General features: G+C 36.4%; 1 pseudogene; it reads right to left on the reverse strand.

The window, feature by feature from the left end:
- Nucleotides 1-9,695: 9,695 nt before the first annotated feature.
- Nucleotides 9,696-14,061, reverse strand: part of LOC149145148 (OBERON-like protein) — a 78,540-nt pseudogene continuing 74,174 nt past the window's right edge.

Here is a 14,061-nt window from a genome sequence, read left to right on the forward strand (position 1 = left end):
ACTAGGTAAGTCTGTGTACTATGTATCATTTATAGATTACTTCTCAAGGAATACATGGATATATTTCCTTAAGAAGAAATATGAAGTCCTTTACAGGTTTAAAGAATTTAAGGCTTTAGTGGAAAATTAGACAGAGAAGAAGATAAAGGTATTGAGGACAGATAATGGTGGAGAGTTTTGTAAGAAAAAAATTGAAGAATTTTGTAAGAAGTGTAGTATAGCATGGCAAAAGACTACTCCATACACAACTGAGCAAAATGGAGTTGCGGAAAAAATGAACAAGGCATTGATGGAACGGGAAAGAAGCATGCTCAGTGGTGTCACGTTAGGACAGTAATTCTATGTAGAGGTGGTGGAGATTGCATGTTACCTGCTCAATAGATCACCTTCATCAATGTTGGAGGATAAGACTCCACAAGAGGTATGGACTAGTAAGAAACCCTCTCTTTCACATCTGAGGGTTTTTCGATGTGATGCATATGTACATGTTCCAAACGAGAAAAGAACAAAGTTGGATAGTAAATCTGAAAAGTGCATCTTTATTGGGCATAAGGATTGTTTAAAGGGTTATAAGCTCCAGAACCTAGTAACGAGGAAGGTTGTGTACAACTGAGATGTGTTGTTCAAAGAGATGAAAGTTGTTATTAAATATGAAGTCCCTTCAAAGGAACTTGAGAAGATAGAGTTTCATCTTAAGGAGGAAGAATCAGACTCTACAGCAGAAGAGGAATCAGAGCATGAAAAGCAACAAACTTTGGTTGTGAGAAGATCAGTTCGAGAAAGAAAGCAACCAGAAAGGTATAGTCCATCTGCTTTCTGTTCAAAATTTTATTTATCTATTACTGATGATGATCGTAGAACTGTGAAGGAAGCAATAGATTCAGAGGATGGAAAACTCTAGAAAGAGGCCCTGGTTGATGAAATGGCATATTTGCACAAAAATGAGGCTTGGGATCTGGTGCAGTTGCCAACTGGAAGGAAACTAATTGGAAGCAAATGGGTGTTCAAGAAGAATACAAATGCAGAAGGAAAGGTGGAGAAATACAATGCTCGATTGCTAGCAAAAGGTTATTCACGGGTGCTCGGAATTGATTTTGGTGATATTTTTTCTCCTATTTCCAATATAGCTTCTATTAGATTACTTTTATCTGTTGCTACTTCTTTTGATTTTAAGGTAGAACAAATGGATGTGAAGACAACATTTCTTCATGGGGATCTGGAAAAAGAGATCTACATGAAGCAACATGAAGGCTATGCGGTGAAGGGTAAGAAAGAACTGATCTTCAAGTTAAAGAAGTATTTGTATGTGTTAAAACAGTCACCAAGGATGTGGTATTAGAAATTTGATACATTTGTATGGGCACTTGGCTTCACCTAAAGAAAAGAAGATCATTATGTTATTTAAATTAATTGGTGATCATGTTATTTATCTAGTCTTGTATGTGGATGATATGTTCATGGTTGGAAATGTCAAAGAAATTATCGAGGATTTGAAGACCCAATTGTCCTCCAAATTTGACATGAACGATCTTGATGTTGCAAACTATATTTTGGGCATGGAAATTAAAAGAGATCGGGCAAAGAGGAAGCTCTGGTTAAACTAGAGGATGTATGTTGACACAATACTATAGAGGTTGAATATGCAAGATAATAAACCGGTGAAGGTCCTATTCCTGTAGGTGTGAAGTTATATGCTGAACTGTGTCCCAAGGCACAACAAGAGGAAGAGGACATGTCCCATGTTCCATATGCAAGTGCATTCCATAGCATGATGTATGTGATGGTCTGTACTAGACCAAACATTGCACATGCAGTGGGAGTGTTGAGTAGGTTTATGTCAAAACTAGGGAAGGAGAACTAGACAACAATGAAGTAGGTTTTCAGGTATTTGTGCGGCACTAGTGATTATGGTTTGTGCTACCAAGGAAGACTAGGATTGGATAGAATGTTGGATATTCACGGCTTTGTTGATGCAAATTGGGCTAGAGATTTTGATTAGAGAAGATCTACAAGTGGGTATGTGTTTAACATATTTTGAGGTGCAGTTAGTTGGATGAGTAAGAAATAATCTGTAGTGGAACTATCAACTATAGAGGCAGAATACATGGCAGCCACTTATGCATGCAAGGAAGCAGTTTGGTTGCAGAGTTTGTGTTCAAGTATGGGCTTAGTATAGGGAGCTATAAGGATAGACTGTGACATCAAAAGTGCAATTTTCTTGGCAAAGAAACCTACTTACCATTCAAAGACAAAGCACATTGATGTTTAGTTTCACTTTGTGAGGGATATGATAGAAGAACAAAAGGTGTTGCTAGTAAATTTGGACTCATTGAAGAATACTACAGATGCATTGACAAAATCTGTGAGCTCTGAGAGGTTCTCTTGGTGTAGAGAAACAATGGGCGTTGCAGGGCTGGATAAATGATTAATTTCTTCTGTGGCCCCCTGTGGAAAGAAAACAACAAATGGGAGAATGCTACGTTGTGTTATATTCTCTCCACAACTACCTTACCTAGTAAATTGGGGGATTAGAGGGGGGCCGGTTAGCCCCCCTCTATGGGGTCTAGGGCAGTGCCCTCGAGAAAGTTTTTTTGGACCCTATATTAGGTGGGCGAACCTACCTATGGTTTTATGCATATTTTTCACACATGGTTTTGGGTGCGATGGTTTTCGGTCCATGGTATTGGATGCTTCGGCATGTATATATATGTAGTGTAAAATTGAAAGGAACGTAACGAAAAATTAATCTGGTAGTATTGCTTTTCGAATCCAGGGGAAAATCTCTGTGTATATGTGTATTCTGTGTTATGCTCTCACATTGTTTATTTTCTGTGTTTTATAATTTGTATGCGGGTAATTTTTGTATGGGGTTAAAACCTAAAACAACAAAAACAACTAAGAGAAAGTGAGATTAAATAACAAAAATAGGTTGAGGAGCAAAACATGCAATTGCAAAGTTACTGGAAAAGTTGGATGAGACATGAACAAAATGAATGCATTGATTTACAATGTTAAGGGAGTGAAAGAAAATTTAGACTGGACATGAGGTAAAACTCCTTAAACTACTAGAAAAACACCATAGCCTTTACCCAAAGGGTATATTCCCTTAGAGAAGTTTGGGTTTGAGCCAGGTGGTTATGTTTGTAATTTTGAGATTTTGGGGTTGCAGTTAGCCCAACTTCCTATCTGGGATTTCTGTATAAATAAATAATTTTTTCTTTTCTTTTAAAAAGAAATTCCGTGACAAAATATGCTACTCTACTTGTCTCTTTTTGCAAAAGGACCATGGATGAATAATATTTTACACCAATTAGATTAGGAGCTTGTAATGAATACATGGTCCTAACTCCTGGCATCCAAGGTCTACTAGAAAAAATATAATCATAATGAACTGATTTGTTCGCCATAAGAGAAGATGTGCATGGCCTAGCGATAGCAAAAATCCATCTTTAAAGAGAATTTATCATACACTAGAGGTGAGATAGCCCAAAGAGTGAATGGAATTTTTATCAATACATATGCAATGCCTGCTACAACAGGTTCACGTATAATTATATTGTCTTCATATCTCTTCGTCAAATAGTCATGTCATTGTCTCTCTATTAATATCTAATAAAGAATGTTCTTATTATTTGTTCAGTTGTGACTATCCTATTCATAGTTACCAACATGGTGCATAATATCTTGACATAATATTTTCCCTTATGTTTCTATTTTTGCTTAGTAGGGAAACTGCAAAATCTCTAGTCCTGTGACACCATACACTGCTCGTAGCTTCCCATAATCGACATCACATTTCTAATTTCCCTGGACATACATGTGATAAATATCCAAGGCATAGGACATCAAAATAACGTATAAATTCTTTATGTCCTACAATTAAACATGTCTAACTAATTATTACACTCAAACTTATCTGGAAGCCCCATTCCACAAGCATCAAAATAACCTTAAGTGACACCCTAATGACAAAGAATTCCCTAACTCATCTCTATAATAATAGGAAATACCTTTTTCCCAGAAATACACGACTATCTTATGATTGATGCTTAACTAACATTTACAAGAGATATAGGGAAACATATTATTTGTTCCAATTTCCATATCATTGCCTGATTAGCTTACAAAAAACAACTTCTCGAAAGGGGAATGTTAAAGGGAGTTTGTATATCTATTAAGTACAACAATTAAAATTTAACATAGATCAAAATGCAAAGATGATTAAATGGACAGGAAAAAAAATGGTATAGACAAAATTGTGAATGAAAAAGTTGTCGTTCCAACCTTGTAATAGTGTACAGTGACATCTAGCATGTAGCACATGTAGAGAAGACTAGCATCTTATAAGTTTTGTAAAATTGATAAAGTTCAAATCTTATGTTTCAAATATTAGTAATGGTTATAAATCTTATAAATTAATTAAGTTCAACTTATAGGTTTCTAGCTTGCAACATAAGATGCATACTGAAGTTTCTAGTGGCATAAACATGCCATCTACAATGTTCCAATTTGTGAAAAACCTAGATCCATATCATATTCTGTAAGGAGATCTTACCTATAACATACAAGAACAAGGCATACTAATTAAGATTTTTAGAGACACATTTGTATTCAATAATATCAAAAACTAATAATCTCTACTTGAGACTCACTTTGTTGTAGATTTTACAGACAAAATTTTGGGTTCTATTCTATGTTGTTATCCTTTCCATCTGTAGTAGGAGCTACAATAAGTGGCTAGATATGAACAATACAAGGCTAACAAACCAAAGAGTTGAAATTTGCAGGCCTAAAACACTAGAAGGTACACACTAATTAAATTCTAACATGACACATTAAATCTAGATTCAATGTAGAAGCATGAGAAAACACTTACCCTCATCCTCTTTTGGCTCTAAGTTCATCGATGGATATGTTGAATATTTTTTTCATAATAACAATAGTTATTTAAAATTGAAAACAAAAATGAAACAACTACCTGAATGATAGTTTCAAATCCTTTAAAATCTGTTTCACACTACAAGATATTGGAATTAGTCATATGACATGATAAATAGAGAGAAATTCTCATAAATGTTTGCATACCTAAGTGCTTGAATACACGGGTGAAAAACACCACATGATAATATTAGTCAATTAAAAATAAAATCAAGAATTTTTTGAAGCAAATACATATATTCCACGTGAGAGATATGCTCTGCACTAGTAGATAAAATTTTGGAATTGCCCCTGTCTTGCAACAGGTGGATTGAATAAAAAATAGGACCCTTAGATGCAACAACCTTTTTTCCTTTCCATGTTGAATGGGTAGGAGAAATAATAGAAGCCACACTTGAAACTTTCTCTAGTGACTTTCCTCTCCTAGCTCTTCTTTCCATTTGTCAACTAGATCTTTCCTTTATGTTATGTGTCTTATGCAAAGATGATACAAAAGAGTTGGTTGCGTTTTGTTCAGAAACATTACACTCGCTTCCAAGTAAAAATTTAGAACTAGTGGAAATTAGAGATTGATATTCAGAGTCCTCTTAAGTGAATTGCAAACAATTGAACTCTATTTGAGTTCATATTTTCTAATCATTCCATTCTAATGATTCTAGCCCTTCCAATCTTTAATAAGTCATTATTGGAAGGAAATTCCTTCATGTACTCACTTTCTAAAGGAGTTTGGCCTTCTGATAAAGCAACCACCTCTCTGGCAGCCTTCACAGCTAGTGGCGCTAGGTGCTTTACCTTGAATTTATTGTCATATCTTATTGCCAAATATTATAAATTTGTTTTCTGTTGCAAAGTATGGAGGTATTGGAAATAAATCCTTCTCCAAATGGAAAAATATCTTACTACTCGAGCTTTACTTAAAGGCATCCTAAACACTAATATCCTCCTGCATATATAACTGTAAAATACGTTGGTTACTCAGTTAGTTGGAGTTTGAAGAGACTAGAAGTGACTGAACATATCATTTGACTAATTTGACATATGGAGAAGTCAAATTGGTGATGTGTGCTAGGACATGAAGGAAAAACGTTTCTAGAAGAACTCTCGTTGATATGGAGAGGAAATATGGTATCTCACACATTCCAAAATATGTTGATCATTCCAACAATTTCAACAACTGGAACCTCTTGTTAAAATTTCCTAAAATGTTTATGTTTTGGATATATTATCAAGGAGAATGTGTCAATGATTTAGTGCTTCCTTCCTATCTTTCATCCATTCTTTTTGGATTCCATTCCCTTCTCATTTTTAATTGGCATAGATGGCAACATGCATGTGTTATAGCTTGCTAGAATACAGACCTTATCTTTCAAACTACTTGGATTTATCTCATGTGTTACAGTCCAATAGTAAATGATCTATTAAACTTATTAGAGTCACTTGTAAACATCCCCACTAATCCAAGTGGGGTGGATCCATGCTTGCCAAATTATTTATTTATAATTATTTTGGAGGAGATACTTAGTTTTGAAATTACTTCCATGGAATTATTACTTGCACTTTGGGTTTTTTCATGTTAATTTTGCTATGCTCACTCCCTTGGTTGTTGCTTTATCTGATGATAAATAGAAAGATTCCTCTCTATAAAATTATAAATGCTTGTGTATTTGTCATATGGGATTAAAGCATCGTAACACTGCCTTATTATGGGGAAGGGATAATATTTCAAGAAGCATCAAGGTTGATATTGAGAGTGTAGTATTTTACATATATTTTCTATGTTGTTTATAATCTAGCATGGAGAAAAAGATGAATTGGAAAGGATTGATATATTCTCCAATCCTGATAAGGACCTATGTCAATAAAGGTAATGGGTGGGTGCATTTTATGCCCCCCATAGCTCTTGATTTTCTCCTTTTTTCTCCATTACATTCTCTCTAATGTTCGATTATGATATTATGATTAGTGCTATAGATCCTATTCTTCAAGCTTATTGTTTCCAAAGAAAACCTCATGGGGAAGCACCGACGTTGTTCCCACATTTTGTGGTTGGTACCCAGTGGAAACTTATCAGCCTATGATTACGGTTTCTAACTTAGTAAGGAAATTGAATGAAAAACACACTAGAGGCAGCCACCCCAGGGAATTGACCTCAAGACCTCATACATGAAGCTCAAGCCTCAAAGTGTTGAACCACATGAGATAGCCTACTGGGCTATCTACTATTCAATCTTATTAGATTGATCCCATAAATAATTTTTATTAAATTTCAACCCATTTCTCGATCAGACTAGCCAATATCACCATTTTTCTTTTCCTTTTTGGTTCTTCCCAAGGAAAACCTTGTAGAAACCCATGAGTATTTTGTTGTGATCCATGGATAGTAATGCAGTGAAGCATTGGCACTGATTATGGTGCTTAACCCTTGGGGAATTGAGATTTGAACCCCTAACCTCCCAACTCTGAAAGGACTGACATATGGTTGCAATACCACTTTAACCTATCCTTGGGGCTATGCCAATATCACCACTTATTTACTAGCAATGCAGTTTTCATAATTTTCAACCATTTTCAATTTGAGTTGGTCTTTCCTACTCATATTTTGGATTCCATTTCAAGTCCATAAAATGTGTTTCTCCTTGGTTGTAGTTATTCCAATTAATATATTGGATTTGTCCTACTTCTTGTTTATGAATACATTACGTTTAATATGATGATTAAGGATGTGGCATGATTCTTGGCTAGAAAACCAAAAGTGTGAAATTTTATTTTCTCCTTCACCTATATGATTTTCGAATTGATGCACAATGTGCAAATGAAAATTCATATTTCTTCATAAATGGATCTTTTAAGTTGGATGATTGTGAAAAGTTGTGCAATAATATTGCAGACACTTCTAAACATGGAGAACCTAGAGAAGAGGGTACTTTTCCAGTTTGCATTTCTCATATTATTGATGCAAAATCTCCATTGAATGCTCAGTATTTGGATAGTAATCCTTTTGCACCTGTAAATTCAAATATCGGTAACACCTTTTTTATGTAGTATCCATCTAAGTGGTTGATGGAATTTAAAAATGAAATATTACAGAAAATTGAGAGAGTTGAGTGTGAGTTTGATAGGGTGGAGAAGGAACTTGGATGTTTAAATTTTGATATTCAAGTAGAGAATTGGCATTCTAGATGTGTTTATGTTTCTTTATATTTCTCACAGGAAGCGTTAAAAGAAATACATGAAAAAATAATTCTGGAGAATTTTATTGGAAGTATTCAAGAGTGTTCTTTAGGGTACATAAATAAGGTTAGAGTTATGGTACCTTCATTGGCATCAACGTTAGCTTAGGTAGAAATAAATGCTTCATAGAGCTGTGATTTCAATTTGGGAGAAAAGGAACAGAAGGAAACAAACTTGTCATGTGGATTGTTGCAAGACAAATTACTAAAACAAATGATTGTGGTGTTAACAACATGCTTTCTAATTTGGAAAATGAGGCTATGCAAAGCCAATCAGTAATAGTTAAAGATTCAAGTTCACATTCTTCTATCAAAATTAGCTCTAGGGAACCTTTTCAATTGAGTTCTAAAGTGGGTAGTTCAGTATTATTTAACTCAATGCCCTTGGCTACAAATTATGTTGGTGGCACTTGGTTATTGTCTTATGAAGTTTCACAGATGTCACTAAGTAAACAAAATGTTGTGGTGCATCAAATAAATAGAAAGAAAATGGAAGAAAATATTGTCAACCGGAATTGGTTTTTAAACTTCAAGGAGAAAATTCTTTCTCTTAAATTTAGAATTCTCTGGGAATTGTAGGAATAAGAACAACTTATCTTATCTGTTCTGAAAGTCCATGGAAATCACAATCAAATTGATGTATGTTTTGATAGTGTGCATCTACCATCTTATCAATTCCAATCTTCATTACCTGGTATGTTCTCAATTGAAATACTTGAGAAGCAAGATTGCTATTGATTTAATTTTTCTATTGGAAAGGTATGGGACCAAACATTTATTTTCTAAGAGAGTAATTACATGTTTGTCAATGTCTTTGTAATATATTCTTTTCCACTACAAAAATAGTGTAATGTGGAATGTGATTAAAGTGGAATGGGAAAACAGTCACAATTGAATTCTTTCTTTGCATCAATGAAATCCCAAGAGTTCAAAATAGTGCAAAATAATTCACATGAGAAAATGGATAATTTCAAGGTAGGAAATCAGTAATTGGGGATCATCACGTTGTAGTCTCCACACATTGTATCCAAGAGCCTGCTACATAAAATCCTTAGCATCTATAACAAACCCACAAATGGCATGCATGAATATTTTTGGGGAAAAAGGTCACACAAAAGAAATTATCCTTGTGCTTGTAAAAGTACAACAAGCTTCAAAAAATCTAAATATCGCAGTGAAGTGAAATTTATTTCAAAATAAAGGTTATATTTAGCATCAATTCAAAAGGTGTTTTTTTACTACAAGGTTCAAACCACCTTTTCTTATAACCACACAGAAAAGAAGTAGATTCAATTGACATTTCTAAATAGTATTTTTATAAATCTTTCAGTTGGGCCAAAATGCCTAAGACTTTCTACATGATTTTATAAGCATGAAAAAGCCAAAATGCAAGGAAATAAAATAGAGAATTTAGATGTCAAAGTAGGCTTACCAATTGGATATTGTGGATCAAAGTAATTTATTTATATATAAAAAATTCCATGTGTTGGGACTTGGGGAAAACTAAACCTTGAAATAAATGTTATGTTACATCACTTTGCCAACTATAGCCTCATCATTAGCCCGAGTCTTTAGAATTTCCAATAATTCTTTAGACTTCCAAAATAGTTTTTTTCCCCTGGATTCATCACTTCCATGAAATATCCTCCAAACACAATCAAATTCCTTCATGAGTTCTTCCCTATCCCAATCAAGGGCATAGTGATAAAACACATCCTTCGCCCACCCTAATAGTTATGATTCCCTCTTACATGTCCTACACCTAAAACACATTTTATATGACCCTCTACCACCTTTAAGAATAGTACCCACGGTTATTTTTCTAGCATGGATTGCATAATATGTGTGTTTCTAGTGATAACAAGTATCACATCCCACCCATTAATAGGTATTCACTTCAAAGTCATTTTTTTTGCAAATAACACACATGAAAAGGCTACAAAATCTACTCTTGGTGCTACAAATTTCACAGCTACAATCATCCATAGGAAGCTAACTCTGGCATGCTATATTTTTACATCGTTTGTGGGAAAATATCTCAATGAGGATCATTTGATTGGAACTGGTATCTAGATGCAAAAACACTTGAATCCTTGTTTTTATAGAAACAAATACTTCTAGATGAATTCTGTGCCCTAGAGATTGTCTCAAGTGTAAGATCACGCCTACCTTATACAAGATTTTTCAAAAGGGAAAATGCTTCCATGTCAAATACCTCCTATGCCTTCAAGGATCGCGTGAATCTCCACTTTCAGATCTTCCAAAAATTACTCTGGATCTTCACGTATTCTCTCTACAATTACATCAAGTCATCCCCCTGATACATATCAAAGCAAGATCCGATATGAGTTGGCTACTCTATGTACCAATACTTACTCTGGCCATTCATTTTCTTCCTTTGTTTCTTCCTCCCTCTCAATTTCCTTATTGTGACAAGAATGTTCTACTAGCACCTCCACACATGTCTTCTTAGTAGGCCTTGTTTCCCATGAGCTTTCACTCTTTGAGGGAGACTCACACACATTATGAAAATGGGAAATAGGTCCTCATAGGTTTGCTGATCCACTGGCTTCAGATGATGCAAGAGAGAGAGGTATGTAGTCTAGGATTCCTAGATGGCTGCTGAGGTGGAGGCATTTGTTGTTGTTGATGTTGAAAAGATGCTCTACATGAGGTCCCCATGAAATTAACACAATTCTCTTTCAGTCTCGGTGTAGCTACGAATTTTTCTTGCTCTATACCAATGCAGTCAATCGTCCATTTGATCCAGGTGGATATTGGTGGAAACTTGCCAAGTCCACTTGGACCCCCACCGTTGTTCCTTTCAGCTTTTTAGTTTCCTTAATTATAGCAAAATTTACTATTTTTCGCAGTTTTTTGGGTCCTGAACTTCCAGAGCCGTTTTGAGGCCCTAAATGACGTTTTTTGGGAAAACTGGGAGCAACATGGATCCATGGACTGATTTTGCTCTTCCCAAAGTCGTAGTTCTTAGATAGATATTTCTAATGAGATATTGCGAGTGTCAAATAGAGATCATATGCCAAAGTTATGACTTCGCGAAGTTGATGTACCAATTTACCCAAACGAGGCCCACAGTTTGGTGTTTCATCTTCTAGTGTTAGGTTTTTTGATGTTTAGGGTGTTCCATTATTTCTCAACAATAAATAGGCCTTCAAGCCTCATTGTAACACAATTCAAAGTCATGTAGCCACCACATCTCTTCTCATAGATAAGCTACCATCACCCTAGCTGGTTTATTTCCATTGTTGTTTGTAAGCATATTTCAGTATTTTATAGTAATGAAATGAAGTATTATTTGCGTTGCATCTCTGTGTTTATAGTTATCTATGTAATTTGTTGCATTCCTGTTTAAATCTGGATTAGTGGTATAAGATCTATTTTCATTTTCTTTGTTTTTCTCTGCATGTCCCCAACGAGGTCGGGATATAAGGAGTTAGGGCTTGAACTAGTTGAACCTTTACAAGACCAGCCTCGCAAATCCTGACAGCCTCCCATGGCAGATGAAAAGAAAAACGAGGGGGCAGGAGATCCTATCAAAATCTTGCTCAAAGAAGCCCTCGAGTGATAAAGGAACGTGATGATGGATAGCTTTGCCAAAATCCTTTAGCAGCTACCCAGGGGCGACGCATTGGCTTCCAACAACTACTCTGGGAATGCCACACTATTTAAGGTACAAGTTAGTTTTGAAATCCCCATATTCAAGGGTTAGATAGATGCAGATGTCATTGATAAATGGTTAAATCTGCTAGAGGGTTATTTTTCTGTTCATGATTTTTCCATTTGGGAAAAGATTATTTTCGCTCTTCTCAAAGCAACCACCCACATCAAGGACTGGTGGGAAACCTACGGCAAGTAGAAGGAAAAAAGTACAGGCTCAGTATTTTTAGCCACAGCCACTTGGGATTCATTCTGGGATGCCATCAAGGAGCAGTACTACCTTGTCGAAAGCTATGAGGATCAATACATAAAGTGGACCATGCTTCGGCAGAGGAGGGACCAAGACGTGCCAGAGTTTACTAGTATTTTCCATACCCTTCACACAAATTTGGGTATCAAGGATTTAGATCATCATTTGGTACTCAAATACCGTGGTTGCATGTACAAGTACATCTAGGAAGAAATAGAATTCCTGAACATCCCCTCGCTCGGCACAACATATCAATATGTCGTCAATGCTGAGCAAAAGTTTAAATAGAAGAAGCGAAACTTTGGATTTATGAATCCAAAGTAAGTGAAAGTTGCTCCCAAACTGCAAAACAAAGGAAAAAGCCAAGGCAAGGTGGCTCAAGACAACCCTCCAAAGCTACAAGTAAATAAAAATGCTATGAAGCCGAAAAAGGACACGGGAAAGTGGTGTGAGTTCCATAAGAGCTCCACTCACAACACAAGTGAGTGTTAGGACAAGCAGTCACTGGTGGCCGAGTTAAAGGTTTTAGAATTAGATGCATGTTCCAACTCTGAGTCAGAACCCAACAAGGGGAATGTCAAAGGGAAGTAGGTTATCGATGCGGAGCCCAATGCCACCATTTCCACCACAAAGATACAGAAGGAGGAACCCGAAGATCTAGAGGAGGAGGAGCGTCTCTTCCACTGCCAGATGTGGGTAAAGAGCTCCTCGCTACAGTTCATTGTCGACAACGGGAGCCAAAAGAACCTCATTTCAGTAGAGTTTGTGAAGTGGCTAGGCTTACCAACCACAGCACATCCACAACTGTACACCACCGGGTGGCTTCACCAAGGACAGGATCTTCGCATGAGCCAGCAGTGTTGCCTTCCATACAACATCAAGCCCTTTAAGGATGAGGTATTGTGTAACATTGCTCCCCTTGAAGTTTGTGATGTATTATTAGGACAACCATACTTGTGGAAGTGACATGCTGTGTATGAATCAAGGCCCCGTGTTGTTATTGTTACTTTGGGAAATAAGTTGTACAGGATACTGGAGGTAGCACCGACTACTGCCATCTCTTTAATTACTACAAAACAATGCAGTAATCTCATTTCCAAGACCGGGAAATTTCTTTTCCTGATGATACACCCTCAAGGAAAGAAGAAGATGGTGGCCACGACCTCCAGACAAGGCCCCTCCACACGACAATTGTAGATGGACAAGGTCGTGGAGGAGTATGAGGACATCTTCACCTCCCTCACATAGGTTCCTCTGCACTATTAGGTCAAGCACTCCATTGATCTGACCCCAGGTGTGTTGCTGCCCAATGGACCAATCTATCAACGCTCCATTCTGTAGAACAATGAAATCAAGAGGCAAATTCAGGAGCTGTTGTAGAAAGGTCACATCCGTCTGAGTTCATCGCCCTTTGGGAGCTTGATTGTCGTGGTACAGAAGAAGGATGGGACTTGGAGACTCTGTATTAACTATCGGGTGTTGAATAAGATCATTGTCCATAATAGGTACACAATCCCACGGATTGATGACCTCCTGGACCAACTGAAGGGGAAAAAATATTTCAGCAACATTGATTTGAAGTCAAGATATCACCATGTACGAATAAAACCCTCAGATGTGTGGAAGACTTCCTTTAAAGCCAAGGAGGACCTTTTCAAATGGTTGGTTATGCCTTTCAGATTGATGAATGCTCTTGTAACCTTCATGAGGCTAATGGATGACATATTGCAGCCATTCACCAACTCATTTGTAGTGGTATACTTGGAACACATCTTGATCTTCAGCGAGAGTTTGGAAGAGAACCTCCATCACATCTAATAGGTTCTCCAAACACTATGACAACACAAGTTATGTGCCAATTTGGAGAAATGCACTTTTGGCATGACCCAAGTTTAGTATCTGGGATACATTATTGATGAACAGGGAGTGCATGTGGATCCAATCAAGATCCAAGTAATTCAAGAT

Source organism: Pinus tabuliformis, chromosome X (assembly GCF_031772625.1).
Source record: "Pinus tabuliformis cultivar Carrire ecotype Pingquan chromosome X, CPIR1, whole genome shotgun sequence".
NCBI classification, from domain to species: domain Eukaryota; kingdom Viridiplantae; phylum Streptophyta; class Pinopsida; order Pinales; family Pinaceae; genus Pinus; species Pinus tabuliformis.